Source organism: Aedes aegypti, chromosome 1 (genome assembly GCF_002204515.2).
Source record: "Aedes aegypti strain LVP_AGWG chromosome 1, AaegL5.0 Primary Assembly, whole genome shotgun sequence".
NCBI lineage: Eukaryota > Metazoa > Arthropoda > Insecta > Diptera > Culicidae > Aedes > Aedes aegypti.
In genome coordinates, this window is record NC_035107.1 from 53,154,050 (window position 1) to 53,177,886 (window position 23,837).

The 23,837-nt window shown below is 38.0% G+C and overlaps 2 long non-coding RNA genes across 2 annotated transcripts; both read left to right on the forward strand.

Moving 5' to 3' along the window:
* Positions 1–15,397: 15,397 nt before the first annotated feature.
* Positions 15,398–15,837, forward strand: LOC110674416. Its single transcript, XR_002498844.1, has 2 exons — positions 15,398–15,615; positions 15,673–15,837. It is a non-coding gene; the product is annotated as an uncharacterized LOC110674416 (long non-coding RNA).
* Positions 15,838–18,098: 2,261 nt separating this feature from the next.
* LOC110678108 lies at positions 18,099–18,703 on the forward strand. The gene is made up of 2 exons (XR_002501455.1): positions 18,099–18,216; positions 18,358–18,703. It is a non-coding gene; the product is annotated as an uncharacterized LOC110678108 (long non-coding RNA).
* Positions 18,704–23,837: the final 5,134 nt, after the last annotated feature.

Consider the following 23,837-nt stretch of genomic DNA (forward strand, 5'->3'; position numbering starts at 1 on the left):
CTCTTCTCAAGACCACATTCGCGTAAAACTTAAAATAAAAAGTTAGACTAAAATAACTGATTTTTCGGGTCCACCCTAAGTTAAAGCTTCCAGAATTTAATTACTTAGCTAAAATGACGATTTAGATCGAAAGTGTCTTAGACAAAGTTATTCAAGATAACATTTTCTAAAAGTTTGCAGAAGAGTGCAGCCACAAATTTCATCAACCAAAAAAGTTTAAGGCAAAATTTAAACTTAAGTAAGCGTCATCCTTTTCAAGATGCAAAACTCATTCGTTCTTCTCTGAAGACATCTAACGTCTAAAATTGGTGAGAACAGAGAAAACACTTTTTTTCTGCTAAAACGTCGATTCGGACCATTGAGCATTGATATTTGTGCTCCATTAGCAAGAAATGAAGTCAATTTTATGTTATACCAGTTTTTTTATGGAATAGGCTAACTGCCTGACCCATTTTTGGAGATGGTGCAAAAGTTGAGAGTGATTTAAGAAGGAAAGCGGGGAAGCAAAGGAAGTCGGAAGAGAGCTAACAATTTCGGAAAAATTCTAGTAACGAAGCGAAGCAGATTGAAATTTCAAAGGAAAGAGGAGAATTTTAAAAAGTATGCCTCGCAATTCTTTCAAGGATTAAACAAAAATATTATCCAGGAATTTCACTGGGGATTTGCACCAGAGATTTATTCCAAGGATTCCTTTGGAGATTTCCTCCAGAAATTCTTCCGGAGATTAGCTCCAGGAATTACTACGAAAAATTCCTCCAAAAACTCCTCTGGTGATTTGCTCCAGGTATTCCTCCGGAGATTTCTTCCGGGGATTTCTCCCAAGAACTCCTCCGGGATTTCCTCCAGGAATTCCTCCGGGGATTTCCTCCAAGAGCTCCTCCGAGAATTTTCTCCAGGAATTAATCCGAGAATTTCCTCCATAAATTTCTGCGGGGATTTCTTACAGCAATTCCTCCGGGAATCTCTCTATGAATTGCTTCGGAGATTAGCTCCAGAACATCCTCCGGAGATTTGCTCCAGGAATTCATCCGGGGATTAACTCCAGAAATTCCGCCAGGGATTTGCTGCAGCGGATTTTCTCCAGGAATTATTCTGGCGATTTCTCCCAGGATCGCCTCTTTAGGTTTTCACAAGGTTTTTCTTCATGGCCGAGGATTTCCTTCAGGGATTTCCTCCAGAAATTTCTATGGAGATTTTTCCCAAGAATTCCTCCGGGAATTCTTTTGGAGCTCCACCAGGAATTCCTTCGGATTTCCTTAACAGTTCTTCCTGGATTTTTAACAGAATTTCTCCGGGAATTCTCCAGAGTTTCTCAAGCAATTGGAAATGCTCCGGAGTTGCAATAGGAGTTCTTCTTACTTTGAAAAATTTCCTACATTCCCTCTGGCAATTCCTCCAGTGTTCCTCAGGGAAGTTTCTCCGGGAATTCCTCGAGACTTCCTCAGGGAATTCCTCAAGAGTTCTTTAGTATTTTGTCCAGAGTTCCTCCAGGAGTTCTTTCAGAATTCCCTCGGGAATTCCTTCATAGTTCCTCCAGGAATTCTCCAGAGTTCCTCCGGAACTCCTCCAGAATTTTGTTCAGTCCTTACAGAAATTCTTCCGGATATCTTCCGGTACAAAAATTCCTCTGGAGTTCCTCTAGCGATTCCTCTGGATTTCATCCACTAATTCCTCCGGAGCTCTATTGGGAATTTTTTTCGAATTTCCTCCATATTTCTCCAAGAATTTCTCCGGAGTTCGTCAGCAAGTACCCAGGAGATCGTCTAGAAACGACTCCGGAGTTTTTCCAGGAACACATCCGGAGTTTCTCCAGGAATTTCTTCGTAGTTCCTCCAGGATTTCCTGTTCCTTCAGGAGTTTCTTCAGAGTTCTCTCGGGAATTCCTTCAGAGCTTCACCGGTAATTCCTTCTGAGTTGCTCCAGCATATTCTACGAAGTTTCTCCAGAGCTCAACCGAGAATTCCTTTGGATTTCCTTCATAGTTCCTCCAGGAATTCTCCAGAAATCCTCCGGAACTTCTCCAGAATTTGGTTTAGTCCTTCCAGAAATTTTTCCAGATATCCTCCGGTAATTCCTCTGGATTTCAATCAGCAATTCCTCGGAACCTCATCCGGATTTCCACTGTAAATTCTATCACAGTTCTTCCAGAAATTCGTCTGGAGTTCCTCCAGCGATTCCTCTGGATTTCATCCACCAATAGCTCCGGAGCTCCAGTTGGAATTTCTTCGAATTTCCTTCTTATTTCTCCTATAATTTCTCTGGAGTTAGTCAAGCAAGTACCCCGGAGATCGTCTAGAGACGACTCTGAAGTTTTTCTAGGAACGCCACCGGAGTTCCTACAGGAACGCCTCCAGAGTTCCTCCAGGAATTGCTTCGTAATTCCTCCAGGATTTCCTTTGGAGATTCTCTAGTATTTTGTCCAGAGTTCCTCCAGGAGTTCCTTCAGAGTTCCCTCGGAATTCCTTCGGAGCTTCACCGGTAATTTCTTCTGAGTTGCTCCAGCATATCCTACAAATTCCTTTGGATTTCCTTCATAGTTCCTCCAGGAATTCTTCAGAGTACTTCCGGAATTACTTCAGATTTTTTTAGTCCTTTAGTCCTTTAAAAATTCTTCCGGATATCCTCCGGGCCTCGATCAGCAATTCCTCGGAACTTCCTCTGGATTTCCACTGTAAATTCTTCCAAAATTCTTCCAGAAATTCCTCTGGAGTTCCTTCAGCGATTCCTCTGGATTTCATACACTATTTCCTCCGGAGCTCCATTGGGAATATCTTTGAATTGTTTCCTCATTTTCTCCGGGAATGTCTCCGGAGTTCGTCAAGTAAGTATCCAGAAATTCCTCTAGAAACGACTCCCGAGTTTCTCCAGGAATGCCTCCGGAGCTCCTTCAGAAACGTCTCCGGGTTTCTCCAGGAACGTCTCTGGAGTTCCTCCAAATATTACTTCGTAGATTCTCCAGGATTTCCTTTGGAGATTCTCTAGAATTTTTTCCACAGTTTCTCCAGGAATTCCTTCAGAGTTCCTTCGGTGCTTCACTGGTAATTCTTCCTGAGTTGCTCCGGAAATTCCTCCAAATTTCCTCCAGAGCTCCACCGGGCATTCCATGGGATTTCCTTCAAGGCTCCTCCAGGAATTTTCCGGATTTCACCCATGAATTACTCCGCAGTTCCTTTAGTAATACATCCGGAGCTCATCCAGAAATTTCTTAGGAGTTCCTCTGGGAATTCAGAATAGTTTCGGGCGTTCCACCAGAGTTCCTCTGAGAAATTCTCCAGAACTCCGTCGAGAATTCCTTCAGAAGAACTCCATTACTCCGGGTATTCCTCCAAAAATTTCAGATTTCCGATTTGTTTCCGAGTTTCTCCAGGAATTCTTTCGGAATTTCTCCAGGGATGCATCGGAGCTTTTCCAGGAACTTCATCGGAGTGTATCTAGAAATTCATCCAAGGATTCTTTCAAATTTAATTTTTAATTTTTATTCCTTTTGGAGCTCCACCGGAAATTCATTCGTATTTTCGCCATAGTTCCTTCAGGAATTTCATCCGAGTTTATCCAGGAGTTCTTCAGAGTTCCTCCAGTTATTCCTGGGAAATCCTCCGGAGTTCCACTAGCAATTCTTCGTAGATTTCCCCCGGGAAATCCTACAGAATTCCTCCAAGAAATCCTCCAGAGTTTCTCCTGGAATTTCTCAATAGTTTCTCCTAGCTTTCCTCCGGAGTATTTTCAGAGCTTCTTCTGGAAATCATATGGAGTTCCTACAAAAATTCCTTTCTTCCAGAAATTTCTCCAGAGTTCCCCCTTAGCTCCTTCAGGAATTTCTTCGGAGTTTTTCTGAAAATTATTCCACAGTTCTTTCAGCAAATCCTTCAAAGTTCGTCCAGGAATTCTTTTGGAGGTTCTTCAGGAATTTCTTCAGAGTTCCTCATAGAATTTCTTCGGATTTCCTCCAACAATTTTTTAAGATTTCCTATGAAAATTACTTTGGAGCTCCACCGGAAGTTCCATCGGATTTCAGCCATAGTTCCAGGCATTTTATCGGATTTTCTCCAGGAGTTCTTCAGAGTTCCTCCAGTTATTCCTCGGAAATCCTCCGGAGTTTCACTACCAATTCTTCAAGAGATACTCCAAGAATTCCTCTAGAGTTCTCTTCGGGTAATCCTTCAGAGTTCCTCCAAGAAATCCTCAAGAGTTGCTCCGGGAATTTTTCAACTCATGAATTCTTCCGAAGTTCTCTCAGAATTCCTTTTGAGCTTCACCGGGAATACCTTCGAATTTCTGCCACCGTTCCTCCAGTAATTTCATCGGAGTTTTGCCAGGAGTTCTTCAGAGTACCTCCAGTTATCCCTCGGAAATCCTCCGGAGTTCCACTAGCAATTCTTCAGACGATACTCCAAGAATCCTCCGGGAAATCTTACAGAGTTGCTCCGAGAATTTCTCAAGAGTGTCTCCTTGAATTAATCCAGAGTTCCTTCAGAATTCATCCTGGAATCTCTCTGAAGTTCCTCCAGAAATTACTTTGCATTTGATTCAGCAATTAACCGGTTGTTCCTTTGGAGTTCCTCTATGATTTTGTTTTTCAGGTATCCTCCAGGAATTCCTTCAGAGTTCCTCCGGTAAGTCCTTCGGAGCTCCAGCGGTAATTCCTCGTGAATCCCTCCAGTAACTCCTTCAGAATTCCTCTAAGAATTCCTTCAGAGTTCCTCCGAAAATGATCTAGGAATTCCACCAGAGTTTCTCCAGGAATTGCTCCAAAGTTACTCCGCACTCCTTCCAGTTTTTACTTTGGAATTCCTTCGGAGTTCCTCCAGTAATTCCTACGAAGTTCCTCTGCAAATCCACCGGGAATATCCTAGTAATTTTTCTACTTAAGTTTTCTGATTTTACCAAAAAAATCTCAAAGTATTTATATCAAATAACTTAGAATTTTTTTTAAAGAATTACACCAGAGAATGATTTAGAAATTCTTTCAAACGTTTCTCCTCTACGAACTAATAACATATAAATTCCAATTGTTAGTTTAAAGTATCATCCAGTTGTTTATTTTTAACTTCTTTAGGATTTTCCGAAATAACTGAAGATTTCTCCAAATAAATAGCACAAGAAATTCTGAGATTGTCACAAAAACTGTCTTCAAGATCACCAAGCAAGGAATCTTTCTACAAATTCTTCAGAGAGTTCACCAACGGTATTTCCAACTTTGCTTTTGAGATTTTTCCTCCATTAAATCTTTCAGAAGATCTCTCGAAAATACTTCAAAATTGCTTGAAAAATTCACAGCAAAATATATTTAGGAATTCCTTCCAAATTATAGTTTTCAAATTCAATATTCCAATATTCCACAAGATTTTCATAAGCAATTAAAAAGAATTCAGGTGGGAAAAGTTTCTTAGCGATTTCGCAGAAATGGTCTCCGCAGATCTAGTTTTCTTTATTTTCACAGATATTACCTTAAGCGTTTCTTTATAATCATCTAATCATTTTGACGTTTCTCCCTACATTCCTTCAAAGCATTATCGCGTGCAATAAAAATTTCTTCAAAAATATCTTACTAATAAAATTTCTAAACAATCAAACATTCCTATAAAGTTTCTTGTGGAATACGTTCCACTATTCTTTCAAAAACTCTTCCGCAAAAATACTCAACAGTTTCCTGAGCAAATTGTTTAAAGATTTCTTCAGTAAATTATATTATTGTTTCCTCTGAGATGTCGTCCAAAGATTATTTCGAAAAACTCATCAAGGATTCATTCTAGTATTTTCCAGTATCAGGTTTTAAAAGTAACACATACAAAAAAGTATTGGAAGAAACTTTACTTAAGATTTTTTTTTGATAATTTTAGCAAAAAATGAATTTGGAAAAATTTACTTAATTCCTGTTTGAAAATTCGGGAATTCACCTAAGAATTTGTTATGGAATCTCTTATGTAGAGAGATTTGTAGCAAAAGCTTCGAAATCACCCTTCGATATTCCTTGAGGAATTTGATTTAGCTAAATCTTTTCAAGCAATATCAAATGATGGCTACAAAAAAAATGCTACAAATCTTTTGGAAATTAATCAACTATTTTGCTGGAATATCTTCAGAATTTGAAATATTATAAGTTTCTTTTTTTTTTGAAAAATGTTGTTTAGAGTTAAACCAACAAGTTTAACTTAAAACTTAACCTAACTTCTATAAAAAAAATGGACGGTTCATAATTCCTCTAGAAATGTTTTGCACAGAATAGTTGAAAACAGTGACTTATATTCGGAAAAACCACTTCAGAAGAAATTCTTTTCTAAAAAGGGAGTGACCAAGTTACAAAACAAGAGGCTCGCTACCAGCTCTGACGGCGCATGTGTGGGTGATGTATCACACTTTTGACCCTAATCATCAGCTGATTTGATCGCACGAGAACGTTCGACTGGGCATCCGCTTGCTGGCGCACAGAAAAGTACAATTTCCGTAAACGTTTGGGTGATTCACGCTTTTGCCTAGCAAATGCACGTTGCATCATTTACTACAGCGATCTATATTCCAGGTAAACGCAGCGTCGAGGCATGAAATCATCCCCGAACAATGGTGCTTTCTATTACAAATCTTAAATCATCGTCTCATTGAACATTATTCCCTAATTTCGCTCTCATTCCAATTGAATCGAGACAATATCCAGAGTACCCTATTAGTCATTGGCACGATTGGACAAGTTCGTTCCATGGTTTGCAACCGCCACTCCAGTCATCCGCAGATGCAACCGCCGCCGCGCCGAACTTTTATCCAGCGTCCTGGTTTCCTTTGATTCATAATACATATCCATCGGTTCATTCATTGATTCACTTATTTTTTGTGCACGTGGTGCGTCATCATAGGAAGCCGGCGTCGACCGTCGGAGGGTCAGCGATGAACGTAGAATACCTACGTCATCAATTTCCGGCATGATACAACGGTTGGGGAAGGAGAGCGCGCGCAATTTTGGGTTCACTGTGAATCGGAACCGTCTCTCACTAGAAGGTGGTGAATTATAACGAAAAGGTTTGTATGAGTGAATGAATTAGTCAGGGTTGCAAGATCGGAAGGTTTAGTATCCAAAACATCCAACTTATAGAAACACATAGGGCTGAAGCACTGGTTGTGGCTAGCCTAAAAGAAGATATTTGTTTAAATAAACGGGGAGTCCTGTTACAGTCAATTATTCATAACTCGATATTCAAGGGAACATCGACTTATAGAATTATCGAGTTATAGAATATATCGCTGGGGCCAGATAACGGTATGATAATTGAAATTGATTTGTCCAGGTAAAATTGTAAAAAATGTTATCAAGCCCTGTCATAAGTTTTATACCGATTACGCCCTTATTATGTCTCGCTTTATGACAGTTCAAAAATCAATGTCGCCCGTTTAACCAGCCATATTGTATTTGTTCTGTTTGATTTCGCCCGTTTGTCAATCACTTTGTAAACATCTGCTTGCATTGTTTCATAGTATATTTCATGGGACCCTTGAGAGCTATTCATATATTTTTCTTCTTTTAGGGGAAACAACTCACGACACACTCCAACCACGCCTAAATTTCAATAGTAATGGTGGTGTTGTACATTCACGATAGCGATACAGCTTTGTTGTCTGAAAAATCGAAGATTTTTCTTTCGGAAGAGATTGGTAATTCAGATCAGACATAGATACGGCATAATCTGTTGCCGAATTGCCTACACATGCTTATTAGTGCGGGGAGCAAGTAGTGAACAATCGACAACAAACCATAACACGAAGATTAGTTGCCTAACTAAACACATTTAAGTAGTAGCCCAATGTACTGCCCATATTTTCATGATCGACGTAAGCGCCAATATGACCAAAATGCATTTTTATTGGACATACGAACAGCGCTGATTTGTTCTGAAATATTTGAACTATAAGAGGGAAACGGATTGACATGAGCACATACACCAACTTATCCGACGATACACCAGGTATGCAGAGTGTTGGTATGACAGTGGCCTGCTGTTCACGTCAATTCATCCATATAATCATTCATCAAACTCACTGATTAGACGCATAAAACGACGTATGCGTTTGCAGATGACAAAAGTATACATGGAGTACAGACTCTCAAGGTTTGCAGAAGCAAAAGCAAACCACCCGCTCCCCCTTCACTGTCAGCATACGACCAGAGTTCCCACCGGGGTTGGCTACCCGATCTTCCCTAAGGTTACTCGTACCCCGGCCAGTACCGCGAGGAGGTAGGGATAGGAGTTGCTGGGCAAGAGGCTAAGGACCGCACAGAGGGGTCTATTTTATTCCTTCAGGTACGCGAGGTACCAATGGTACGCCATGCCCAGCCATTTACCAACCTGCGGAACGAAAATCGATGTTCGACGCCATTTTTGCATCCAAGATGGCAATCTAGGATCAAGATGCGGCCATGAGATGATGAATTGAGGCCTGAAGCCATGCATGGATATCTTAGACTGTGGATTTGATTAAAGCAGTTTTGAAATTCGAGATGGCGGCCTGTATTCCAAGATAGTGGTTTAAAATTTCTATATGTCCGTTGTGTACAGACAATGTCCTCCGGAAACTATGCAAAAAACACGAAAATTAATATCTGGCGCCATTCTGAAATCCAAATCTGATTTCAAGATGGCGGCCATGAGATGATGAGTTAAGGCCTGAAACAATGCAAAATAAGCATAACATTTATTAAATATTCGACGATATTTGAAAATCCAAAATGGTGGCTGTGAGATTTATATCTATAAAAGTCAAAGCCTGTTTGTATGTTAGCGTTAGCGTTAGCGTAGTTACGGTATACTTTGTAGTATCCAAGCAACATTCATGTTTCTTTTTAATAATCTCATCCTGACTACTTTCAAGAACAAGGCAGGGAGTATACCTTGTTCAAATCATAAACAAGAATACTAAAAGCATGAATATCGCTATTCCCGGCCACGCCCATCTCTACCGTAACTTGGGATAAGGGAAGGAAATCACCGACTCAGCGACACCCTCATAAGTGCTACGGAGTTGGAGGTTGGGGAAGGTATATTGTCAGGATTCGCCTAGAAAGCTGGCGATAGACCATACATATTTGATGTTTAAGCGTTTTCAACTTAATCTTTTGAATGCCGGCAATCAAAAGAGAAAACAATAGCTTATTTATAGTATAAATAGTATTTCGCGAAATGCTTGTCGATTGTGCAGTAATATTTTTGCTCAATAACCAGTAAAAAAGCAAAACCGATCCCTCCAGGGTCATCGGATTGTATAAAATAACGATATGCGTAAAAAAAAAATCACGCCTATTGAAAAACTGTACTGTGCCCATTGAAAAACTGTACTGGGGGGTACTGTATTTTTAGATAATCGAAAAACGAAAGGAAGCGCGTTCGAACTAAACACCCTAGGATAAAACAGTCGGTTTTTCTGCTCAAAATTATACGAAAAGCAGAATCGATCCCTCCAGGGTCATCGAACGGTTAAAAAGCATCCACAACCGATTGTTAGTTGCGTAACACCCGTCCGGACAGAATGCGCAATCTGAACATAATTATCAAACTCCGAAAATAACATTTTCCGTTCAAGAAACGATCAGAAGTTCCACGACGCGGACAAAAACGATCCGGAAGGCGCACAAAAGAAAAAGTATCATACTGGAACAAACTCACCGGATTGATTCTCTAAATTTATGTGCTGCCTGTCACTTCCGGATGGTTCGGTGAACTTAGGGCAGCCAAACACTAACAGTACTGAGGACACAAATCAAACAAATCACTTTTTCATATTTCACGTTTCACTATTCCATTTCTGAATGTAAAAACTGTCCTGCTTGGGCTTCACGAAGCACTACCCAGCAAGAAGCTCCAAAACAGGAAAAAAAATCTCCGGCGACGAAAACATGCGCGAAACCGTGAGCTAAATCTATCGGACGACGCAAAACCGAACTGTCCTGCTTGGGCTTCACGAAGCACTATTCAAAATATAACTGTACGCGCTAATATGCATAAAGTATGCTGATACTTTTTCAGCTGTGTCAGTGCAAAACCAACTGATTTTCTTTTCAATCAAAGCCTGTTTGTATGTTCCACCATAACTTTGGAATGGTTTAACCGATTTCCGTCAAACTTTGCATATGCATTCCTTAAACTGTGGAGCTGGTCATATCAACATTGGAATTCAAGATGGCGACCTATTTTCCAAAATGATGTCTGAAATTTCTACATGTTTGTAGTGTAAACGTAATGTCCTTCCGGAAACTTCTTCTTCTTTCTGACGTTACGTCCCCACTGGGACAAAGCCTGCTTCTCAGCTTAGTGTTCTTATGAGCACTTCCACAGTTATTAACCGAGAGCTTACTATGCCAATGACCATTTTTGCATGCATATATCGTGTGGCAGGTACGAAGATACTCTATGCCCTGGGAAGTCGAGAAAATTTCCAATCCGAAAAGATCTTCGACTGGTGGGATTCGAACCCACGACCCTTAGCTTGGTCTTGCTGAATAGCTGCGCGTTTACCGCTACGGCTATCTGGGCCCCCCTTCCGGAAACTATCCAATATGAAAGTCTATCGACTGGGAGCGATAAGTAGACCAAGAAAACCAAGATGGCTAAGGCGGTCTATGAAATAAGGACTGAAACCATACAAAATAAATATGTTTCAGACAGGCTTGAAGTGAAATGAATATTTGGCACCACCTGAAAATTCAAAATGGCGGACCGTAATTCTGAATGGCAATCGTAAAATAGTGAATCAAAGACTGAAACCATGTAAAAAAGATATAATGAAAATTAATATTTGGTGTCATCTGGAAATCCAAGATGGCTTAACTAAATTTAAATTTACGACTCTGAATTAACGCCCGAAATCATGTAAATCCTAGAAAAAGACTGAACCATGAAAATCCTAGAAAGAGTAAGAACCATGCGAAATAAATCGATAGTGGGCTTCGTAACCGTGTGGTGGCAAATGCAGCAAATAAATTGCCATACAAGCTGGGAAACTTCTATGCATTTTCAACAGCCAATATTCCGAAAACTAGACGTGCTATCATGTTTTTGAAAACGGCAATGGATTCAGCAACCTTTAATTAAGTAAATAGCGGTATTTTGATGCTTGAGACAAAAACGTGTTCCGCAGTGTTAAGTGTCGAAAATATCAACGAGAACTAAGAATTTAGAAAACCACGTTTGAAAATTAGAACTGGCATAACTTTTAGCTCGGAAGTCTTGAGATTTTTCAGTGGGGTGAATTGGCCGTGCGGTGTCGGAACAATTCCCATTACAGCGATCGAAAATTTCTCTACTGCGCCCCTTGAGCATGCTTGTCCCTTGTCTAATGATAACCCTTTCTTTCCAACAACTTTGATCGACTATTTCTTCTATGGAAAAAGGGTGTTCATATCAAGTGCTTAAATAAACAATATTATTGAAGGTGTTACTGTCGAAACAGTTAGTAGACTCTTGGATTGTTCTAATGAGTATGAAATCATATTCGATTTTTCTCATGTTCATCGAAAATCAATGGAGCTCTTACGGGAAAAAGAGAGTTCATTTACAATCTGTGCATATCAGGGTTCTGAATGTTCGTATCAATGATGTAAAATCTACATTTTTCCCCACGAAGGGAGAATGCTTTTTCGATTCCTCACGGGAACATATTTTTACGCTAACACTTAGACCGGAAAAATCTTAAAATCTTCATTGGTCACTTTCCATCAAAATGTGTCGAGGGGGGGGGGGACAATAAATAATAAAATGGAAATTCAAATAATTTTATAATTTGTTTTATTCTTATATGCTACAAAAACATGTTTTTGCGACATATACCAGCCTATCAAAATGTTTTAATCAATTATCACGTATTTTTTTAATTTTCAATAACATTGATAGTATAATATTTTTCATAATTACAATTTTCAAAACAACAATCTCCAGGTGTTTGCTCATAATCTTGAGTTCTGGTGGGAGAAAATACAACTAAAACAACTTTAAAATTGTTTTCAAACTAGGGACGTTCCGATATTGCGAAGTATCGATACTTGTTTCGATACGATTATCGAATCAAAGTATCGATACCATCGATATATTGATTCAAAATATCGATACATCGAAATATCTTATGATATATTCGATTTGAGCAAAATTTGTATATGGTTTGGTTTCCTAAGATTCGAAAAAAAACTTTGAATACTCAAAATTATTGCTATTCCGACCGAAATTCATATAAATATCTTTTGTTAAAGTACATTCTACCGTGCACCCCTACTAATTTGAATGATACGGGTTAATTCTTTTTTAATTTGAGCTTATAGTTACTGATAAAACATGTCTCTTTTCACCTCATTGGCTGGTTTGTTTTGATGCTGCGTTTCGTTTCACAAAATTCCATTTTTAATTTGAACGATGTCTAATTTGCACATGGGACAAATTGTTCGGATTCAAAACGGTCAAAGCAACGGGGGTACCCGGTAGTACAATTCTAATCTTTATCTGATCTGGTCAAATCTAAGTGCTTGTACAGCCAATATTGAAAAGCATCCTGGAAATTCTGAAATTTATTTCAGTATTTTCTTGTCGGAATTATTATTTGCAACGTTATTCAAAAATTTACAACGATTAGATTATTCACGAATGAATAACATGATAGACAAAAATGTTCGAAGTTTTCCAAAAGAAGAAACGTTTCATATAGAGAAATAGGCAAAATCATTGGAAGTGGCTTTGTTAAAAATGTGAATGCATACTCCATTGTTGTTTGCGACCCTTTTCCTGGGATAGAAAATAGTTGTTAAGGGGATGTCCTGACGAATAATTACAATTCGAACGAAAACAGCTTTTCGTAAGTATAAAAAAGAAATTATAACACTCAGGTGAGTTTTCTGCTGGCAGTAAATAGGTGTTCAGTCAATTATACTCTCCTATCCCTCAGCTTTCACAATGACGTGGCCAGGACAATTCTCGAAAACTGAAAGATGCGTCGATTTCGGTGTCCTAATTTAACCCAAAATTTTGGCTATGGTAACGGACGAGAAGGAGGCAACCCTCATACAGCGGTCTAGGGCTGTATCACCTACGAATTACAAATTGCAAGGTGATTATAAAATGAAGCCACACTTAGAATTAGAAAGTATCTAGACAACTGCCAACCATTCACGTTGAAAATTTAATCGATTGGTTGCATGCTGGTGATGAGCAATCGATCAAATTTTCAGCTCAGAGCGCTGTTTGGTTTCCTAGATAAGTTATATTATAAATTAGGTTTCGTTTTATAAATATGTTAATGCTAATGCTAAAACCCTCCGATGTTTTGCATATATGTATTAGTGTACGATATATCGGAAGGAAATATCGATATCACCGATATATTGAATAGGAAATAGCAAAATATTGAATATCGAAAGCAAAATATCGATATTCCGATATATCGGAAGTATCGGAACGTCTCTAGTTCAAACTAGTTACAATTTTAAGAAAACTGCAAACATGGTTGCACTTAGAATATGAAATTAAACTTTAATTTGATAAAACATGTATGTTATATGCTTCTGGTTGTAAAATATTTCATTAGATTTGAATAAAATTGAAGAAAATTGACTCTGTGAAATATATTGCCCTTTTACGCCCACGTGTGTCTTGTTCTTTGCAAACTTTAGCGAATGTGAGATAGTGTGTCTTTAAAGCAGCTGTGATGGTACTTATTCTACAATCAGGTTTTTTTATTTATGAAGCAATTTTCCCCATTAATATGAAATTTTCTTTAACGAAAAATTTATTCATTACGTTTACCCAACACAGTGAAGACATAGTACTTATAGTAACACATTTGATACACAGCTTGTGGATGATTATTGTGCTTTCAATATTTATATATCAAGAAGAAAAAGAAGAATTCACTAGGAAAACATGTATTGAAATAAATTTTAAGAATCAATTGCTGCATTGATTTGACAAAATGTTATTTGAAGGTTTATATAAATGATAATTCGTTGAAATTACTAAAATATTCTATTCTATAAAATCCCAATCCTATTGGCTTTAACAAACCGATTCAGGACTTATAATCCAATAACACCTGTTATCTCATGTAATATCATAAGAACGAAATACAAAACTAACAAAAAACACGGAAAATAATGAAAACCAACACTGAAAATAAATCATTTTATTTATTTACATCTTCTGACTTTTAGAAAAATTTGAAGGGGGGCGACAAAAGTAAAATTTCAAATTTGTTCCGGCCTTATTTTCCCTAGAGTTACGATGGTGGATAACCGAAAATCATTCCACTCCGGGGATAATTTTTTTTTATCCCATCATATTTTCGCTCAGTTACTTCTCCCGAGAATTATTACTATGTGGATAACGGGATTCGAATCTAGAACATTGCTAAACACAACTGCGATGCGTGCTCGTGAGAATTCGGAACCTTGGTGCATATTAAAGCCTCAATACGGTATCCGTGTTTTATCAGATTGCCCGTTCATCCGGCAAATCTGGGTAAAGCGGGAAAACCTCGAAAAATATAGGAAATACCCGAAAAATTATAGGACAAATCAGGTAAGAGCACTAAAAAATTTGCCAAGGGATGCACAATTGAGTTGCTAGAGAGTTAGTTAACAGTTTCTAGTATCCTTATGCCTGAAAAAAACGTTGGTTTCAAGGAGAGATTTTTGGACTCCCAATTAAATTCTGAAAGCATTCATGAAGAATTGTTGTTTGACGGATTCCTGTAAAAATTTAAAGGAGACTTGCTTACTAATCCGTGTGATCTACGTCCTTATAAGGTTCTTGACGAGATTTTGTATGGATTTCTGCGGATCTACCACAAGTTTTCCTTGCCATTATAAGCTTGTAACCCGCATAGAAAATTACGGTTTGGCTTGTTTTTTCAAACAATAAATTTCCTATTACTGGTAATGTTAATGTATCACAAACGGTTGTTTTTATGTAGTACTATATAAGCTCTTTAGTTCGAAACAATAAAAGATGGTTTAAGTAATGTTTACTGAAATGTGACTGAGAATCATAACTTATAATAATTAAATATAATAAATGACCTATTTGGGAAACAGTAGCCACTAGATTAAAAAAAACACTCTAATAAATTTATACTTAGTTAAAGCAAATCTTGCGTTTGTATTTCGATTCGATTGGGATTTCAATTAAAACTAAATTACGCCATTTATATAGAAAACAAAAATGAGTTTTTAATCTTCGAAATGAAAACATTTTCACCTTCAAAATTAAAACATTTTGAAACATCTGAATTCAATTTCCTTTAGTGTCTAGGTAGATGTTTTTTTAGAGTGTATTGTTGTCAGTGCCTAGCCGGGAGGTTGAAAACATCATCCTGCGGTAAGTTTTTTTCATTATTATGGTTTGATGCTGGGTTTCTTGTGCTGTTGGTGTTAATTTTGCAGATGGAGATCCAATTTATCGGTTGGTGGAAGAAGATTCATCGATTACTTCAAGAGTCTATCGGGATTTGAGTGACCAGGATGGCGGTTCCAAAAAGTTCCGTCGATGGCTCAAAGTTTCGTGGAGCAAAGGATCAACGTTTGCTGCTCTCATGCTACTGGATTCGAAGAGGCGATGTTGGGCGAGTTAATCATCGCATTTGAACCCGAAGTGTAAGGTAAGCGCCTTAAATTGTAAATTTATTGTCCAAGTGATTGAACTTTAAAACTTCTAGGTTCAGATGCAAGACCAAATTCGACGAAGCTTGCAATAAAGGCCGAAGAGAGCACAGCGAAAAAGGAACCGTTATATCATTTTCAAGAATACACCATATTTTTTTCCTAGAAAAGTTTAGAATAAAACCGCTTCCAAAAGAGTGTATAAAATGTTTTTCTTTTGATTCACACATGTAAGATAAACAGGAATAAAATACCGTAAAAAACAATAAATCAATTATACCACATACGTTATTTCTTCCCATGCAATTTTTTTGGTTGAACAATTCTTCTACTGTTTGCTTTACATTATTTTGACCGTGAAATGGATAGTATATCTACCATTTGTGAAACCATGAACGAAAAAATTTGTTCGAGAAAATCGGCTTTTTTTATGGTTACATAACTTAACCGCCTATTCCCCACATTGTTATTTATCCAATTACCATTCACTTAACTGTCAAACACGTTTGTGGTACTGTTTGTTTATTGTTAATTTGGATGTTTTACGAAACTGTTTAGATATTGTCGTAAGTGGTAGTGGATAGTTTGAGAAATAGTGCCTGTACTGTTTCGGTTTATCCGGGAAGATCCTTAATGAGCCCATGGAAAGCTTTTTAATGGGTGAATAAATGGTAAGGTCCACATGGTATTCTCGAGCAGATTTTTGTTTATTTTTTGACAACATTCTTAGCAAACTTTTGATGCATTCCTGGGAAGAAGTTTGTTTGGAGTTTTGTTATTATTCTTAAAAAGCATGCAATCATTTTTTTTGCCGAGGTCTGTTCCTGAGATCTCTTTGTGGATCTAAAGAGAGTAGCACCTGATAAAGAATTTCTTTAGAAATAGACCATATCTAAAACATTATTGGCCATTATTGTTGATTTGTGGAACAATGGTATGAATTTCAATAGAGACAATTTTGTTTATACAATTCCAAAATGTTTCTGGATTTCCCATGAATTTGAATAGATGCATGGTATCCTCTATATGTTGATCCGTTCGATTGAAAACGAATACTAGTAGTTCGGTAAACAAAAACACATGTATTCAGAAATATTATTCCAAAATCCAAGGTTTCAAAACGAATATTTTGAAAATCTATAAAAAATGTCTAAACAATATGATGTCGCAGAACCATGTCATCCGGTTTCAAACTTCAAGGCATCCGGGAAAATCCAGAAATAGAAATACCCTGTTTTAAAGTACTATAAAATCTCCTCGAAAAAAAACCCAAGCCCAAGACCGATTTTCTGGGTACGCCACTGGTTCATTGTGTACGTAAGGTTCTTGGTTCACCGCGAAAATTTTTTTTTTTTTTGGTTTCTTAAGGCAAAATTATGGCATATAATCCGATTACTTTTGGCGAGTTCTATGAGGCGTTCCTATCTGTTTTGAGAGTCCATTTGCCTGAGTGGAGATTTGTAAATAATGCATTCACAAATTGCATAACGCTAGAGGGGATGGGTGGGTGTCGTAAGGATGTTAGGTCCCATTCACATATTCCATAACGCTGAAGGGGGTGGGTGGCTCTCTTCAAGATGTTACAGGTCATACAAAATTTGGAAAATATTCTTACAAAATGCGTTATGAGGGGGTGGGTAGGTTTTGAAAATGGTCATCTATAGCATTATGAAATTTGTGAATAAACCCTTACAGCTCATACAAGTTTCGTAAATGCGTTACGAGAGGGTGGGTGGGAATCGAAAATAACAATTTTAAGCGTTATGAAATTTGTGAGAAAACACAATAAAAAACATACTTTGCATTCAGTTCAGGCCAAAACCTATCTGGCAGCACTGTCATGCCAGCCACCTTCTAATGCAATTCATTACCCGCCAACACAAGTTCACTGTTGCGATGAACCGCAACCACTTAATCACATACGACTCCACTCACACACTCTTCGACGTCACTTCGCTATTCTGAGCTATTAACAGAACGATGACGTACCTCGTTCCATCGACGATAGCCAAATAAGTTCTTGGCCACTCAATCTAAACAGCCATATAGGTATTCCCATCCCCTTGGTGTATTTCATACGCACTACAAATTTATCAATCGACGACGACGCGACGTCGGCGTTTAGCGGCCCATTCATTCATTCACTATATACATATTCGTGAATGCACATGTTGCTCGTTCGCATTCGCGACGCGTCAACCCCAAGAGCGGAATCTATATAGACAAGCATCAAGCCCGGGACGGACGGAGTTTTGATCCATCATAGAACCGATGCAGACGTGTATTCGCTCCGTGGCCAGTCCTTGAGCCGAAAGTGTGCAATCTTTGTCTGGAGATTTGTGAATATTTTAAACTAGACGTGATTTCACGTGGATGTTTAGTGAATGGAACAACTTGTGCAGTGTGACGAAGGTCAAGGTTGTTTTGGTGCGATTGCAGCAGATCTTGGAGACATTGGTTTATCTTATCTGTCGAGGCAAGTTATTTTACCGGATAGTGTTTCTTTTCGTGAGCAATCACCACTATCCAGCTCTTCTTGTCGACAGGGAGATAAATCACTGACATCCGATGGTCATTCATCGAAGGTGGCTGTGAAAATTGTGAGTGAGAACAAAGCAAGGAACAGCGATTACCAGAAATGGTGAAATAAGCCAACTGTGACCTTTCGTCATTCGTAGTAGAGTGGTTTCGTGGAATACAAGGTGTATAGTGATTCATTCTCATTTCTCCGAATCCATCAGCCGAACCGTTGGAAAAACATGAATCATCGCCAACACATCAATGACGGGGTTTTTCGATTGCGGCCCACGATGCCATACGATTGGAGCATGATAGTGGCACCGCAGGGCAAACAACGGTCGTATGACGCATCCTATCGCGGAATTCTGGTGAATCGTCCTGTTATCGCAGCAGGCTCTATTTGTCGCAAACAGCAAACCTTTCTCGCCTACTACAATTCGCGATTGATTGTCGCGTCAGCCTCCCCACTGCTTTACCAGTGATATTGCTAGTGAATGTCGTCAGCTATCCACTGTATTGTCGTCGTCAAACGAGAGCAAACAATAAATACAGCTTGCTGTTTGCTTCTTTCCGACTTTATTATTTCGCCGAATTGCATCATTTCCAACGCGCGCGAATGACGTCAATCCGTCATCGTAGTTGTGTGTGGTGGTCAGGGAAGTCATAAAAGCCAATCGTTACACATAGGGCACGGGCTAGGGCTTGGGAATTTCCAAGTGAAGAACACTATAGGCTGTGTACTTTCTGAATTTCTTGGAAGAACGTGCTGATCGTAATAAAGCTAAGCACTGAGAAAACACTATCGGCACGACTCAAGGGGGGCTTTTGTAAGCGTCAGCCAAAGTAAACTGGTTATAGTTACGAAAACAAACGGGTGGAATTCCCACTGACGCCATTCGTCATGGTTGTGGTATTTCCGGAGCATTCCAAACGACGGACAGCGTCCAAAGAAGAAAACTGATGCAAATTCATTTCTGCACACAACGTACAATGGCAGCCCGAAACCACGGCATCCAAGCAAACAAAGACAAAACGCGAAATTGGAAGTGTAACAAACAACAGGTACCTAAAAATTAACGAAAACAACAACACGGATCGCGGTCCGTCAGCCAATCGTATGGAAGAAACAGGCACGGACACGTTGCCACCAACTCTTGCAAGTCATTCCGTAATAGTGAGGAGAAAATTTCCCCTCCGCACGGCCCTAACAGCTCCCTACGCGTCGCCTCCTGCGCTCGTAACCCGCTTACATGCTTGCTTCGGCAGATGACATGCGGTCGGCCAAATACAAAACCACCGAATCATGAACACGTTCGAAGGGAAGGGTGAATTGGAAGTTCAGCGGGTTCATCAGATAGGGGAAACATGAAGAGTTAAAAAATGAACAACCAATGAATGCCTTAGTAGGCCGGTGAAATAAATCCTTTCAACGGTATACGCCCATGACTCATTAACGACTTCGGCGGAAACGTGTTCAGAATGGCGATTTCGAGAAAGTAAACAGTAAAGTATGGGATGATGAAACTCATCTTAATTGCTTTCAATAGTTGATAATGGGGTGATCTTTTGCGAGTCTGATGAAAATTGCTTTTTTTAATTAGAACTTTTCTTAGCTCTTTGGTTAAAGCGTGAGAGATTATTCTAGATTCTCTAAATGGAAGAATTTGAAAAACAAAATTAAAGTTTTCGAGTTTTAAGATTCTTTGAGCTCAAAAACATGCATTTTATAACATACATTGTAATATTTACAAGTTGATCATGAGTAACTTAATAAGATTTTCTTGGGGATCCAATTTTATAAGCAATTTGCAAACGAAACCACGTGGTCATAGAATTCTCGCGGAACATTACTAAAGGACCTATCTAACATTGAGAGGCTCTCTTTGTTTACTTTCTCTTTCATTAATAACTGAGTCCTATTAACCTCTTCTGTTGCGTTTTTTGTATGAAACGCTAGTCAAGGAAATTGACTTTCGATCTATAGTGAAAAAGTTCCCAAAATCTTTAGTATTCCACTGTTATAATCGAAAGAGAACGAGAGAGGAGAGAATCTCTCATTTGTACATAGGTTCTTTAGTAATGTTCCGCGAGAATTGGTCGGCGTTAAGTCAGAGTGGACCAAGTGACATTTTTCATATTTTGAGAAAAATGGGTTTAAGGCGAAACTGGATTGGATTTCCATGTTCGGCTTTCACGATTTTTCATATTTTTTTGGTTCATTATTTTCAAAATCGGTTTTCGTCGAAAGATAGAGGAAGGTTCAAGGTATCTTCTGATTTTTTTTCCTAGTGGAAAATGTTTTCCGTTTTCGAGATTACCATTTTCCTGTGAAATTTTTTTGATTTCCCCTGAGCCAACTTTTGGCTTTGCACGCCGATATCTCGCAAAGTTGATATGGAAACGCAAAATTTGGAACTCGTCGAAAGATGGGGAATTTTACAAGGAACATATTCGCCGAAGACACCATATGTGGAAAATGCGTTTTTCGCGAGATTACCATTTTTCTAGGGAGCGTTCCACGGAAATTTTCATCACCCAGTAGTATCATACGCATGCGTGTATGTGTAAAACAAGAAACCAGCAGCAGATGACCGGTTTGCTCGGTCGATTACGGACGGCCCAAAACGGAGAACGAAAATCATCAAGGACGGGTGGGATATTTGAACAGATTCCTGCAGCAGCAAACACATTTTAGCCATAGACTGGCGGATTGATGCAATGAGAGAGTTGGCATCATTCCTTCTGTCCTCGTTTGCCTGTTGCATTCGTACAACCGTTGTCAATTTGTTTGGCTCTATAAAATCCTCATTCGCAAGTCTATAGAAATAGTGGCTATACTCGCTATTTGCATTGCGTTGAAGCGTGAGCGTAACTTATATTTTGAGCAAATCGATTTACTCTGTAAAGGATTTATTGATGTGAATATCAATAATTTGCAACAAGTTTGTTCATGGTGGATCAGATTAGATTATATTCTTAGAAATTCAATGGCTATAAATTCAAAACTGCTAGTTTTGAGTATAACCAAGAAATACATACGAGAAGCAAATTGTTTCTAAAAATGGAGGAACTGTTTAGGACAACGAAAAATACTGAGATTTCCTTTCCACTTTTGGTCGATTTACAAATACTGGGGATAATTTAAGTAACATAAGACAGTCTGAGAATAATCGGATTTTCTATATTGTTTTCTGGATTAGTAGTGAATGCTCAGGAATACTGAACGAATGATTCTGGCAGTGACATATATGGTTTTTGCAAATATAAAGAAACACTGGAATAGTTTATTGATGAATTTTTATCACATAATGATTAATATGTGCAACATGGGAATACTTCAGTTTCACTGTGAACTTCTTCAATAATTTCCAAACTATTCGTTATTGTTTCGAGCTACTGGAATAATATTTAAGTAAATCAGTGATTCCCAACCTTTTTGAGGGTGCGACCCCCTATGAATTTTAACAAACTTTCCGCGGACCTCTAAAAGTGATTGAGGGATCAATGCAAGAATTCTTCGAACACCATTCGAAGTTCACTAAAAATCTTACCAAGAGTCATTCAAACATCTTAGTAAGGTTTGATAAGAACTTTCTAAATGATCATACCACAATCCAACAAAAATCAGTTGGTTGAGAAGATTTCAACAAAAACAACCGACAGAAATTTTTCAAAAGTTTTTACAAGAGTACCCATAATCAAGATTAACCCGAGAAACGTTGTAAATTTGTTTTACAAGATGTGAAATATTTTTTCGGGTATACCCAAGGCTTCTACAAAAATCCGTGAAATCAAAATATCTAATGATTCCATCTATGCAAGCTGCTTCGAATATACTAAAATAATTTTTTAATGAGCTTTTAAGGAACCAGATAACAGTCAATGGAAAAATTCGTCAAACTTTTCATCATTAACTCTACAGAAAATCTTGTCCGATATCCGTCAAGAATTATACTGATGGAAATAGTGAAGAATCTCATTTTGTTTTTTTTTTTAAATCCCGTCAATATTTCGCTGAGGAACTGCTCAGAAGCTTTTCGAGGATCTCATCAAGAAGCTGGTGAAATCTGATAAGGATTAGGCCAAGGAAAATATGCCAGGAATTTTCTAATGACAATGCTATAGAAATGATGTTCATTCTGTTTTCTAGTTTGCACTAAAAAAACATACAAATTTAGTGAGGTAAAGTTATACTGCGCATCCCGCTAATTTGATCGATACTCCATGTAAACCATCGGGGCTTATTTTTAATTTGAACTTGTAGTTACCCTCAGCACAACGAAAAAAAACTTGTTTGTTTTGGATTCTGTGTCTTGTTTCACAACGTTCCATTTCTCTTCAACCATTTTTAATTTGAACGATTGACGGGGTCTTCCTTAGCCGAGTGGTTAGAGTGCACGGCTACAAAGCAAATTCATGCTGAAGGTATCTGGGTTCGATTCCCGGTCGGTCCAGGTTCTTTTCGTAAAGGAAATTTCCTTGACTTCCCTGGGCATATAGTATCATCGTACTTGCCACACGATATACGAATGCGAAATTGGCAACTTTGGCAAAGAAAGCCCTCAGTTAATAACTGTGAAAGTGCTCATAAGAACACTAAGCTGAGCAGCAGGCTCTGTCCCAGTGAGGATGTAATGCCAAGTAGTAAAAATGATGGGATCGAGTCCTTTTAAATAACGATCACTTGTAAAACAAGCGATGCTATAAATTCCTCTTATTTACTTTTCAATTCAAAAATGACACTTATTTAAAACAGCTTCGCGGACCCCCTGAGAAATCTGTACGGCCCCCTAGGGGTCCACGGACCACCGGTTGGGAAACTCTGAAGTTAATAGGAAGGATAATTTTGACATTATGTTTAAACGTTACAATAAATTACAATATTTTCAAATTATTGGTACCTAATAAAATCTTCTGAGAGTAATATTGAGAGAAATAAATATGGAAGTGTTGAGATTATTTCAGAATTATTCGAAGAATACGAGATTATCTTTATTTTTTGATGTATGATCAAAACTTTAGGTTGGAAATTTGGGGGATATAATAATGTTTAAGGCTTATGACAAATTTTTGGATAATTTTTATGTTGTTTGTGAATAACGTGGTATTTTTAGGATATTTTCGCATGATTTATGAATGATAACAACTCTTAGGATAATATTTACAAGATATGGGAACGCTTGGGAATTACATAGGACTCTCCAATTCTGGAATTTTTTGAGGAATACAGGTATTTAGATTTTTTTAATTGGTGAGAGGACGAAAAATCTAGGAGAATATTTTTGAAAGGAATGAGAAAATTTGAAAATATTTTTCAAGTTATTTAAAGAAAGCGGTGTATTCTGACAATATACCTAAAGATTTGGTGAGTGATCAATGCTTCTGGAAAATTATTTTAACGTCTTAAACCCTTTAAAAATAATCTCGACACTTGTTTTCAACATTCAACTTTGACCAAATGTTTCCAAAGAATCTTTTAGAATTAGAACTCGTCAAATATTGAAAAATATTCTTAAGGTTGTATTTGGTTCTCAATTCGCTCAGAAGTATTTTATGAATTTCTCATCAACATTTCAAATTTGCCCGGAAATTCTTCAAGAAATCCAAAGCAGTAACCAATAATTCATAAACAAAGGAATAATATACTATAATCTTAAACTAATTTTGAATATCTAGAAAACTCGAAAACTTTTATTATATA